The sequence below is a fragment of the Micromys minutus genome (assembly GCF_963924665.1).
Source record: "Micromys minutus genome assembly, chromosome: 30".
NCBI lineage: Eukaryota > Metazoa > Chordata > Mammalia > Rodentia > Muridae > Micromys > Micromys minutus.
The window spans coordinates 15,264,679-15,276,625 of NC_137965.1; the positions used below are offsets into that span (position 1 = coordinate 15,264,679).

Consider the following 11,947-nt stretch of genomic DNA (forward strand, 5'->3'; position numbering starts at 1 on the left):
GATGGTTACACATATTTGAAAGAGATGGCCAACTTCCTTATACTTGGTTTCTCCAAATGCCTCCTTCACAGGTTGGTGGTGCAATCACGGCACTATCATAGTTATTTGGGAGACAATAAACAGTATTACATAGTGTGGTTAACTAATAGAGTTGGGGGCATTTATGGTGCTGCAGTTATATCACTTTTGCATGTAAAGGCAGCAATCATTCATAGATGCAATACAATAGATAGACTTCGTATCAGGGGTTGGAAGTGGCTGCTTCTTCTCTGCTATCAATTCCCGTACATTCTCTTTATTACCCAGAGAAGCATGGAACAGGGAAGGCAGAGATGGCTACCAAACAACAGATGATTGTGTTCCCAACCAGGCTTGTCCATCTTTAGCCCACAGGCCTTGTACTCCAGGATAACTATAAATGTGACCCAAACCAAATCCATAAACATAAATAGAACATGAGATTTCTCTTTTGTAAGTATTTTATAACTCAACTGTGCGCGTTTCAAACTTGAACTTTGCAACTTACAGCATCTTGACAGGCTATCAAAAGTTTGCAAATGCCTACGTGAGTGGCTCACCTTATATTCTCTTTTAAAGATGGCATTTTGTCTGCATGCTGACAAAGATTCTTCTAATATCAGGATGAAAGATTTTCGAAACCCTTAAAGAGAAGCATTTTAGTATTAAAAGAAATTGGGCTTTGGGGAAAGTGGTTTTACTAATCAAGTCTGAAGGCATGAAGTTGTCAGCCTTATAGAAGCTGCATCGATCGACTTCCACGTGGAAGCCTATGGGAATAAATGTTGGCTTAGAGCAAGATGCTAAGTATGGGCTGGATGTAAAGCCTACTACAATTTCTATAGCACCAAAAAGAGAACGAGAGCAGGTCTATGGTACGGAGGTGATATGGACATTACCCTCGGGAACAAAGTAATAGTAAGAGGAGAACCTACGTTTATTCTTGGGGTTTCTTTCCCTTTTGTTTAATGTTAGAATCAAGCATTCTATCACCAATGGTTTTGTGTACTTTTACTTTAAGTACAGTTTACTGTGTATTTAATACGGATAGAATATGATGGCAAGAAATATTAAAAAAAAAACACATAAGATGAACTACTGGAGAGAAATACACAAAAGAAAACCTTTAAGATCGCCTTTTAATGTCCGACGTAGGCTAGAGCACCACTCTTGATTATGACTACTCGTCAGTAAGATCAGTGTTGTTAGATAAACCACACAACACACAGCAACAGCACAGGACCAATTCTGCCAGTATTTTTTTAACCTCAGTGTTCCATTTCATCTGCTAGAGCCCTCTAACCTTTGGATGTTCTGGCAAGGATGAATGATATTTGCCAAGCTGAGGCACTGCTGGTCAAGTTGTCCATTTTATTAATACTGAGCACAAATTGTCTATAAAAAAAACCTGTAGGCCCAGGATAATCACATCATGCGTTTTGATTTCTCCATACACATATCGAGAAGGCATTTAAGGCAGATGAATAGATGAGGTACACAGAACATCTTTGTGCTGTGCAATCCTCCCATATTGGTGTTACAAGTTCATTGGAAGCCACAGGAATCATATGATATTTACATTTATGCTCCAGGTTGTCCTTTTCCAAGTAAATGCACTGGATGTAATGGAAGAGAAGAATGTATTAGTGGCTCAAAGTAAGGCTATATTATTATGTAAATAGAATGGCCTCACCAACTCTTGGAAGTTTCCAGTGCCTAAATTTCAAGGTGGCTTAGAGACATCATGGAAGTAGCCAGCTGTCTCTGCGTTGCTGCAGTAGAAGGCTCTTCATAGAAAGAAGGTATCTTTAATGTCAGTTTTAAAACATTTCAGGGAAATCATATTCACAACCACAAAGAAGAGAATTTGGGAGAAATATGAATTTATGAGTTTTTCTTTCTCAAATGAAGCGATGAATTTTCAGGACAAGCTTAAAGCTCTTACTCATTTTCTTCCCCATGTCTCAGGATATGAGCTGGTACAGAATAAATTGATTTGAAGGAATGCTGGCTTAAGAAACTAAACTACCCATAACTGGGATGATAAAACAGCTGTGAGAAATAGAAATACATTTTATAGGGATGGTGAAACACATCTGTCTGTGTAATCGTTTTAAAATAAAGCAAGGCTCTGTTTTAATGGCAGCATTGAGCATCCTGCTCTCCACTTAGAAACTGCTCAATAAATATGTGACACTAAAGTCATAGTTACATAATAGACCTGGGTCAAATTACTTTTTGAAAAAAAAGAAGAGCAAAGGTAGCCATTAAATGCTTTGTAAAGCAGAAACAGCTTGAGACTCCTTGAAGTTAAATATGAAATGGCACCTGAATGTGCGGGTCAAACATGCCTCTGAGCATTAGGAGAAATGAAGAAAAACTGGGTCATTTTCTAGTCACCCTGGAAACTTGCCAACCTTGAAAAAGAAATAATTTTAGAGATTAAAAAGTGGACGCCATCCGTTCTAATCTGAAAAGTAGGATTGTGTAACTATCAATGTCTTTTTCTCTAAACTAGACAAACGTATCAGGCTAAATGTCTCACAGCAAAGCTTAAGGCTCCGGGCTTTTGATCCATCCTCACAGATGGAAGTATGGGGGCCTCTAAAAGTAGCTAACTTTTCTTAAACATTAGCCAGGCATGTCTGAAGCCCCAAGTTTATACTAAATCAAATATGTATTGAAAACCAGAGATTGATACGTTCTTCAACAATATATGAAAATAATAATTCTATTGAAGGAAAAGAAAATAACTCCTAATCACTAAAGCACGTATATAAACCCTGAACCGAGTAATATTAAGTATTCACTGGTGGCTGGGAGGGTAGGTAAGCCACTTCGTGGCTAATGAACACTGGTTGAAGAGGAAAGGTTTAGCACACAGGAGAACAATGCTGAGTACCCGTGTTCATCTCTACAGCCCTTCCATTAGGTAGAGCATGAATTTTCTATGGGTAAAATTTTTACCATGGAGAAAAACGTAACATATTACTGACATTACAATAAGCCTGTTTTTGCGCTCTTGAATGACGTAATGTAAAATCAGAAGTGGAGTGATGGATTTTAAGCACTTTCATGATACACAAAGACCAGTTCCCCACAGATACAGTTATGTTCCTTTTCCTTTTTTACCCTTATGTTGAAAATAGATTTCTGTCTCACATAGTATATACTGATTAAAGCTGACTCTCCCTCTACTCCTCCAAGTTCCTCTTCACCTCTTCTCCCAACCAGGTCCACTCCCTTTCTCCCATTAGAAAACAAAAAAGCTACTAAGGGATAATAAAATAAAATAAAATCTTACATGTCGCAATTAAACCAAAACAGACAGAGGGAAAAGAACCCAAGAGAAAGCACAGAAATCAGAGACCCACTCTTTCACAGACTCAGGAACCCCATAAGAACACTAACTGGGAGGTATAACATTGAGTGCAGAGGGCATGGAGTAAAACTGTGCATGCTCTGTAAATGTTGCTTAGTCCCTGTGAGTTCCTGTGAGCTTTGCTCATGTTGATTTAAGGAATTTGTTCTCTTGGAGTTCTGATCCTCTCTGGAATTCCACTCCTTCTGCTTCTCTTCTGTGGAGTTTCCTGAGTCCTGAAGGGAGATTTGATAGAGCCATTGCATTTAGGGTGGAGTGTTCCAAAGTTTCACACGATACATACTGTCTGACTGTGGGTCTCTGTATTTATTCTCATCTGGTGCAGGAGGAAGTTTCTCTGGAGATGGCGGAGCACTGATCTATGAGTATAGCAGAATGTCATTAGGGGTTATTTTATTGCTCCATGTTTCTTTTAGAATGGTACTGTTTGATTCTACCCTGAGCATTCTATTCTCAGATTCTTGGTCATCCATACTGTGTGCAGTATGGGTCCTCTTTCATTGAACATGCCTTAAGTCAAATCAAGTTTTTGTTGGTTATTCTCCCAAGCACTGTCACCATTGTATCTTGCAGGCAGGGCACCATAGTAGATCAAAGAGCTTGTGGCTATGTTGGTGTTTACTCATTTCTTTTGGTAGCATATGGAGTGCTTTCTTGTATTAAAAATTATGCTAATACATAGGGCTGAAGGGTCTATGTAGGCACCAGCTCAATTTTTCCATGTTCAGTAAGTTGTGTGGGTGGTGGGTATTGTCTTCAGCAATGAGCCTTGCTGTCATTTTATAGAGGACAACCTATTGTCTTGACTACCGCCTGGGTTATTTGAGAATTCTCACTGGACTCCTTTGGCCACAACTTGATTAGACATAACCCTATCCAAGTATTGGTGACAGGAGAAGAACAGTTGGAAGTCTGTCTCTACCATCATTTGGTGATTTCAGGTAGACCACCTTAATATATGTATATATTTTATGAGGTTTCTACTGTCTGTACATACCCATCAAATGGCCCCTTTTTAGCTGTCTCTCCACATATTATCTCCCTTGCCCCTCTCCATCCTCATTTGACTTTCCTGTTTCAGCATCCCAAATCCCTCTATAAAGATCTATTCTGTTTCTCTTTACTAGAAATATCTATCTGTCCCTTCTTTTTTTTTTTTTTTTTTTTTTTTTTTTTTTTTTGGTGAACCAATAGATGAGTTTTATTGGGATTACTTACAGGAATATGGGTGAGTGGTTGATTACAGGAGCAGAAATGACTCAATGTTGGAGGCATGACCAAAGCCCACTGACAGCTCACAAAGGCTGCCAAGTTGGAGCACACTGCACAGCCCGAGGTGACTCAGCAGAATGAAGAGTGTCCATTCCAGAAAGTTCGGTCGGCCTGATTCTGTTCCAGGCACCTCTGTTGCTCTCTGCCTTTTGTTGTTGAGGCTGCATAGCTGGTGTGTTTATATTCTGGATGCTTGGCATTTCTGTTTTTCTCCTGTTTTTCCTGGCATCTGGGCTGGACTCGGTGTGGTCATCTTGCCTTATCTGAGAGTGATTGTCTTCACTGTTTACTATTGGGAGGGAGGGAGCTAATGAACGTGATCAGTTCCAGGAATTTCCTGAAGCTGTTTTGAGTTATTTATTTACCTCCTGCTCTAAGAGCTTCCCTGCAAAGTAGAATGTTTTAAGCATGGAGGAAAATGCTACAACACAACCTTTTACTCATCAATTTATGGTTAGAACAAACTCACCCAAAGGTGACCTAAGAAAATTCAGATTTATTGATGAAGAAAGGTGCAAAAATTACTCATGAAATACTTGCAACAGAATCCAAGAGGAAAAAAAAAAAAAAAACCCGGTGATACAAATAGATTGGCTCAAGGACAGAAACTGCAGGGCCATCTCAGTTTATACACTAAAATCCTTAAGTGTCCCTTGATGATGCATAGCCCCAGAGATACTTGGAAAAGAAGAGACGGATCTCAATATAATGACTGTGCATTACAAACCAATATCCAATATTGCACTAAATGGAAAAAAAATCAAACTCTCCTTACTAAAATCTGGAACAAAAGGTTGTCACTGTCTCCACGCCCACATTCAATATTCTACATAGAGTCTAAGCGGTACGTGAAAGAAATGAAAAGGAAACACATCAGAGCCCTAGTTTGCAGAGGACATAATTCTGTAATGTCACACCTACAGACTCCACCAAGAAATTCTTAAGATCAATTATTTCAGCAGAGCAACAGAACACAGAACCAACATGAAAAGTAGACACAGGGCGGGCAGGTTAGAACTATGGTAGAACTGTGGACCAAAACTTGTTAGAGAAGCTGGTGGCAGGTAGAGTCAGAGGACACACAGCATCTCCCTGAGAGAAAAGGAGCACAGGACCTGCATGTGTAAGCATCAATCAAGTCTCTATGACATGACCCTTCCGCACATTGCATCTGGATCGGAATGCTCCCACATTTCTGTGTATTTCTGATTTAATCTACAGTGAGTTCTATTACAAAGTGATGGAAAACTTGAAAATTGCTCCTTGTTATTAGGGGGCCCAACTTATCTTCTTCCCTTCCTCTCTCAATGTTACCTTTTAAGGGTAAGTCCTTTTACAACACAACCAGCGTCAAACTTGCTATGTAGCCAAGGCTAAGAATTTCCAATCCTCCTGCGTCCCCCTCCCAGCACTGGGGTTATGGGAATGTTACACCAAACCAAGTGAAAGATGCTGGAGATAGAACTCTGTGCTAAAACTTCTGGGATGGAGCGAGCTGGGTTTGAATGTTAGGCTGTTTCCCCCTTTTCCATCCTGGAATGACCAATCTTTCTGTACCTGATGATCAAGATATTAAGATTCCACCAAAAGATTGAGGATTTTACTCAGCAAGGCCCCAAAGTCGAATTCAACCAAGTCACTTACTGTATACCTAACTTCTATGTTTCTATTGATATAGTTTGCTTGTTAGCAGCTCATAGTCACATATAAGAAAATAAACACTATATTTGTTTTTCTAAATCTGGATACCTTACTTGGGATAACTTTCTTTTTTACTTCTACTATTTACCTAAAATTTTCATGATTTTTTTTAATGGCTGAGTAAATACTCCACTTTGTAAATGTACCACACTCTTTCATTCATTTTCCTATTGAGGGACATCTATGTTGTTTTTAATTTCTGGTTATTATAAACAGAGTAGGTATTGACATGGATGGGCAATTGTTTCTGTTGTAAGATGAAGTATCCTTGGAGAATATGTCCAAGAGTAGTATAGTTAAATCTTGATGTAGATTTATTCCCATCTTCCTGGAGCACCACTATGGTATAATTTTTCTGCATAAGTTTTCATTCCCTCCAAAAGTGAAGAAGTGTTTCTCTTACTCCACACTTCTGTCAAAATAATCTGTCACTTATTTTGTTGATTTTAGCTAATCTGACAGGTGTAAAATAGAATCTGAAAGTTGTTTTAATTTGCATTTCCCTGATGGCTAAGGATGTTGAACATTTCTTTAAATGTTTCTCTGTGATTTGAGTATCCTCTTTTGAGAATTCTATTTAAATCCTTACCCCATTGTAATAGGATTATTAGCTTTCTTTATGTTTTTTCCTTTTTAATTTTATGGATATTAGTCCTCTATCAGATGTGTAGTTGGTAAAAATTATTTCCCATTTTACAGGCTGTTGCTTTGTCTGAATGACAGTGTCCTTTGCCACACAGAAACCTCTCAATATCAATTGTATAGATTTCGTTGGGAAAATCTGGTGAGGAGTCAGAAGGCCAGGTGTTAATAGAAATGTGTTTTTACTGCCACTTAAGCTGTGCTCACAAAGCTTCAGATCTAGTGAGGGTTGTGTTGGAAATTGGTACAGAAACCATTCATATAGATAATAAACTCTACACACTCAAAAAACATCTTGACATTTCACTCATGCCATGAGACTTCTTATAGATCCAAATTCACATTGTGTGATAAACTAATTTACCTGTTCAAGACTTTAAACCAGAAAATCTCTCAGACAGTGACATGGGTATTGCTGGCTGCTCTTAGCCAAATTTGAAGCGAGCATATGGATAGACAAGAAAGGACTTGAAAACATATAGATTGGCCAGAAAAGGGTATGTTTCAGTTGTATCTAATAAGGGTGTGGAGGTTGATGCAATTACAAAAAGCCAAGTTATTTGTATCCATAAAGATGAGTTGCAGAACTCTCAGAAATTAGCAAGATATGATTGGTTCATATCCTCACAGATGCAAGGCTACAAATTTATTTCAAAGACTTAGAGTTGAGAAGAGACAACCTGGAAACAAAACTTAAAGAACTGTTAACTTGGGGTTGTTTTGTCTTGTTTGGCTATTTATGCAGTGAGATGTTTCTGGATCCGTGGTTCAAGGGAGCCTATGCAAATATCCTACAGCAACCAGGATGTTTGGCACAATTTGAATCCCTCTAACAAAAGTGTCCGGCTTTCCAGCACCTGAAGTAAAGATGTCCCTATGTAGCCAAGCCCTATGATTCCAAGAACCCACAAGTCTTCTTTGACATGGACACCAACGGGGAGTGAGTTGGACCAATTGTTTTACAATTGTTTGCAGATATTGCTCTCAAAGCTGCAGAAAATTTTCATGCACTGTGTATAAGAGAAAAGGACACTGGATCCACAACTGAGAAAATTCTACACTTTAAAGGATATCTTTTCTACTGAATTATTAAGAAATTTATGATTCAGGGTGATTACTTCTCAAATCACAATGGGATAGGTAGAGAAAGTATTTATGGTGAGAACTTTAAAGATGAGAATTTTCATTATAAGCATGATCAGGAGGGTTTGCTGATGTTCTCAGTTTTTTATCACAACAGTTCCAAGTTCTCATTTGAATGGGAAACATATAGTTTTTGGTCAACTAGTAAAAAGGACTAGGTGTGACAAGGATGCTTGAAAATGTAGATGTGAATGGTGGAAACCCTACCAAATTGTGTGTTATTGTAGAATGTGGAGAATTGAAAGTGGAGGAGACTGGGGAATGTTCCCCAAAGATGGCTCTGGTGACAGTCATCCAGATTTCCCCAAGGATTCATATATAGATTTAAAAGATGGCAATAAACTTTTATGAATATCTGAAGACTTAGAAAGCATTGGAAAACACTTTTTTCAAGTCTCAGAACTGGGAGATGACTATAAAAAATATGCAAAGATTTTAAGATACGTGGATAATTCAAAGGCTGTTATTGAGGAGGCAGATATATCCAGACTGCAACCTAGAGCCTTAAGTTGTGTGCTGAATATTGTTGCTTGGAAATTGAAGATGTCAAATTGGCAGGGGGCAAGTGACAGCTGCTTGGAGACTCTTAAAATGGACCCTTTAAATACTAAAGCACTGTACCGAAATGAGCAAGGATGGCAAGAATTAAAAGAATATTTACACGCATTGGCTGATCCTAAGAAGGAGCAGGAGGTAGCACCAGGAGATAGAGTAGCCGGGCAGAGTTGCTTTAAGTCTAACAAATGATAAAGGCACAGAAAGAAAAACAGAAGGCAGTGAAAATGGTTGCTGAATAAGGAATAAACTTTCCTTAACTATTATACATTGATTATATAAAGGGCAATGTATATTACTATCTACATGATCCTTAATGTGTTTCCCTTCATCTTTGTCATTGTTTACATGGCAGTGCTGACATAGGTTCCTACTTAATAAAGTGATACGAAATACAGTGAAAAAAATAAAAGCACCACTGTTTAATTGAAACTTCAATTCGGATTTCAATGGAAAAATCTTAAAACCTGGGTCAGATTCTGTGCAAGTTTCCCTTGGCTGGATAATACATGAAGGAATGGAAGTGTGACAAAGCTGTCATGGAAACCCCAGGAAAATAGATGCCAGGAACATGGAATGCCTGCCAAGACAGATACAGGCAGTGGGTAGAGACAGTTCAAGAGATAGGCTTTTTGCTCTTTCTTTTTCTCTTAACATGATAATGGTTAGCTTTTACTATTGTATCTTTGACATATATGATTTGTATAGATAAATGATAGATGATAGATAGATAGATAGATGATAGATGATAGATAGATAGATAGATAGATAGATAGATAGATAGATAGATAAATAGACAGACAGACAGGATAAACAGGATAGATAGACAGAATAGATAAACATGAACCTTTGAGAGCCAGAAGAATACGATCATGGTTTTCATTTCAATTGTTCTCCTGGACACAGTTATGCTAAAAGTTTGGTTGACAGCATGTCATGATATTACAAGGTTGTTGGTGCCTGATGAGAAAAGTTGGATCACTGAATACACATTAGAAGAAAATACTGGAGTCCTAGCCCCTGTCTCCTTGTTTCCTGAATGATATATAACATGAGCACATCTTTTCTATCCCCTACTCTTACCATGACAGCCTATGTCATTATCAAATCAAAACTGTAGTGCTATAGGTTCAAGGCCTAAAATCTCTGAGAATATGAATGAAAATATATATAATTTATATTAATTAATTAATTAATATGTATAATTAATTAATTATAATTTCCTGAACCTCAGGTATTAGTTGCAGTTGCAGAAAAAAAATGATTAATGAAGCCATCTTTCAGTAGCTTTAACACTGGTAAGAGAAAAACTTTGGTATGAAAAGCATTTTTCATAACAATATATGAGCACAAGTCCTCACCAAATCATCTCTTACTGTTACTATTTCTCTTAGGTTATTGTTAGAACTACCCTTCAGTACATAATACTTCAAAATGTCTTTGTGCTAGATTCATGTAGGCAACTGTTTCTTTCACATCTTAAGTCTTGTCTTAAATTGAGTTTTCTGATAACCATCTGAATAATACATTGGATTTATGCTTCCATAAAACAAAACAAACAAACAAACTACAAAATTGTCTTAAACAACAGAAACTAATAACAAGAAACTGATAACACACTACTAAAGAGTAAATGTTAATGGTCAATGTACCAAGCAATCTTGTTCCTCATAAAAGCTTTCTTCCTGGTCTATAGATGACCATTTGAATTCCCTTTATGAATTCTTGTAGTCTTTCAATGGTCCTACTTATTACTACTACTACTACATGAATCTGATAAATGATAAGCTCCCAGGACCACCACAGGGGATCATTTTCAGTTTACACCTGAGAGGAAACAGATGAGAAACAGTGGCAAATAAAACGGATTGCAGTATGTTCTTGCGTAAGGCTTCTTCATCTCCATAAAGAACTCAGAAACTGAGAGAGTCATTCAGGGCTTTCCAAGGGACAGACAGAGCTGCCTGTTCACAAGCAGCCATTATTAGAACCTTCCTCAGGAAAGGGATCAAAATTAAATTATTGCTGTTCCTGGTGTCCAGTGGACATTCCCTGTAAGCGGTATTCATGTCTGGCACTGCTTGGGTGACCAAGAAACTTAAACTAGATAGCCCAGGGACCTAGGGTATAATAAAATAATACTGTTTATATATATATATATATATATATATATATATATATATATATATATATATATATATATATAAAACATAGTATAATTATATATAGTATATATAGTAACATATATATTATATATATGGCAATAAAAGACCCCTAATGACATTCTGTTATACTCCTAGCTCACAGATCAGTGCCTTGCTCAGCTATCTCAAGAGAAGCATCTTCCTGCAGCAGATAGTCATAAACACAGAGGCCTCACAGTCAGACAACATGCAGGTATAGAGACCTTGGAAGATTCAGCAAAAATGAAATGTCTCCATCAAATCCATCCCAGAGGAGAAGCAGAAAGATGGTGCAATTGTGACCTGGCAGAAGGAGTGTTCACAGCTGACGAGGGAGAGGATGCTGTGCATAAAGTGCTACAGCATCCCCTCCATCCTCATTCACTTGCTTTTATATAAGTTTGTCCCAAAGTATGATATGTCTGTTTCACTTAAACCCCCTACAAAGTCATCATGCACAAGCAAGAAGAGGAGGATGGACTACAGGGAACACTGTCCTAATCAGACAGACTTTCTATATTCTATAGACTTAGCAATATAGATGAATTCTGACTTCAAAGCCTGCAACCTTGAACCCCCTGCATATGTTCTTGTCTTTCTCGGGTCACACTCCTCAGTGTGGGCCTGATTCTGATAAGGAGACCTAATGGGGCTCAGAATTAAATTATTTATGAATAGGCACTTTACCTATGATTAAGTTCTAGTTGGAGATCTCCACCTTTTTTACCTTTGACTGTAGATTAGGTTCCTTGGGTTAAAATATTACTAAAATGGATGAATTAATAGTCACTATGAGCCTTTGCTCATCTCTTTTCATGATTAAAAAAAAGATGAATGTATCAATAGCATTTAATAAGTAAATGCCCTTTTCTCCCTTTTAAATGTCAAAGAATTTTGCATGGGGCAGTGCATACACACATGTTCAAGTGACCTACTACTTTATTTCAAGTCTATCATGGGTAAACATTTAAAAATTTACACCCATATTCCTGCCAGGGCCAATCCACTCAACACTTCATATGTCCTCATTACTAAGCAGCAGTATAAAAAA

At 37.7% G+C, this 11,947-nt stretch overlaps 1 pseudogene across 1 annotated transcript in view; it reads left to right on the plus strand.

The window, feature by feature from the left end:
* Nucleotides 1–8,905, plus strand: part of LOC308439812 (peptidyl-prolyl cis-trans isomerase D-like) — a 59,479-nt pseudogene extending 50,574 nt beyond the window's left edge. Inside the window, exon 4 of the transcript in view lies at nucleotides 7,898–8,905. The product of the transcript in view is annotated as a peptidyl-prolyl cis-trans isomerase D-like (transcript). The remainder of the gene's footprint in view (nucleotides 1–7,897) is intronic.
* The last annotated feature ends 3,042 nt before the right edge of the window (nucleotides 8,906–11,947 follow it).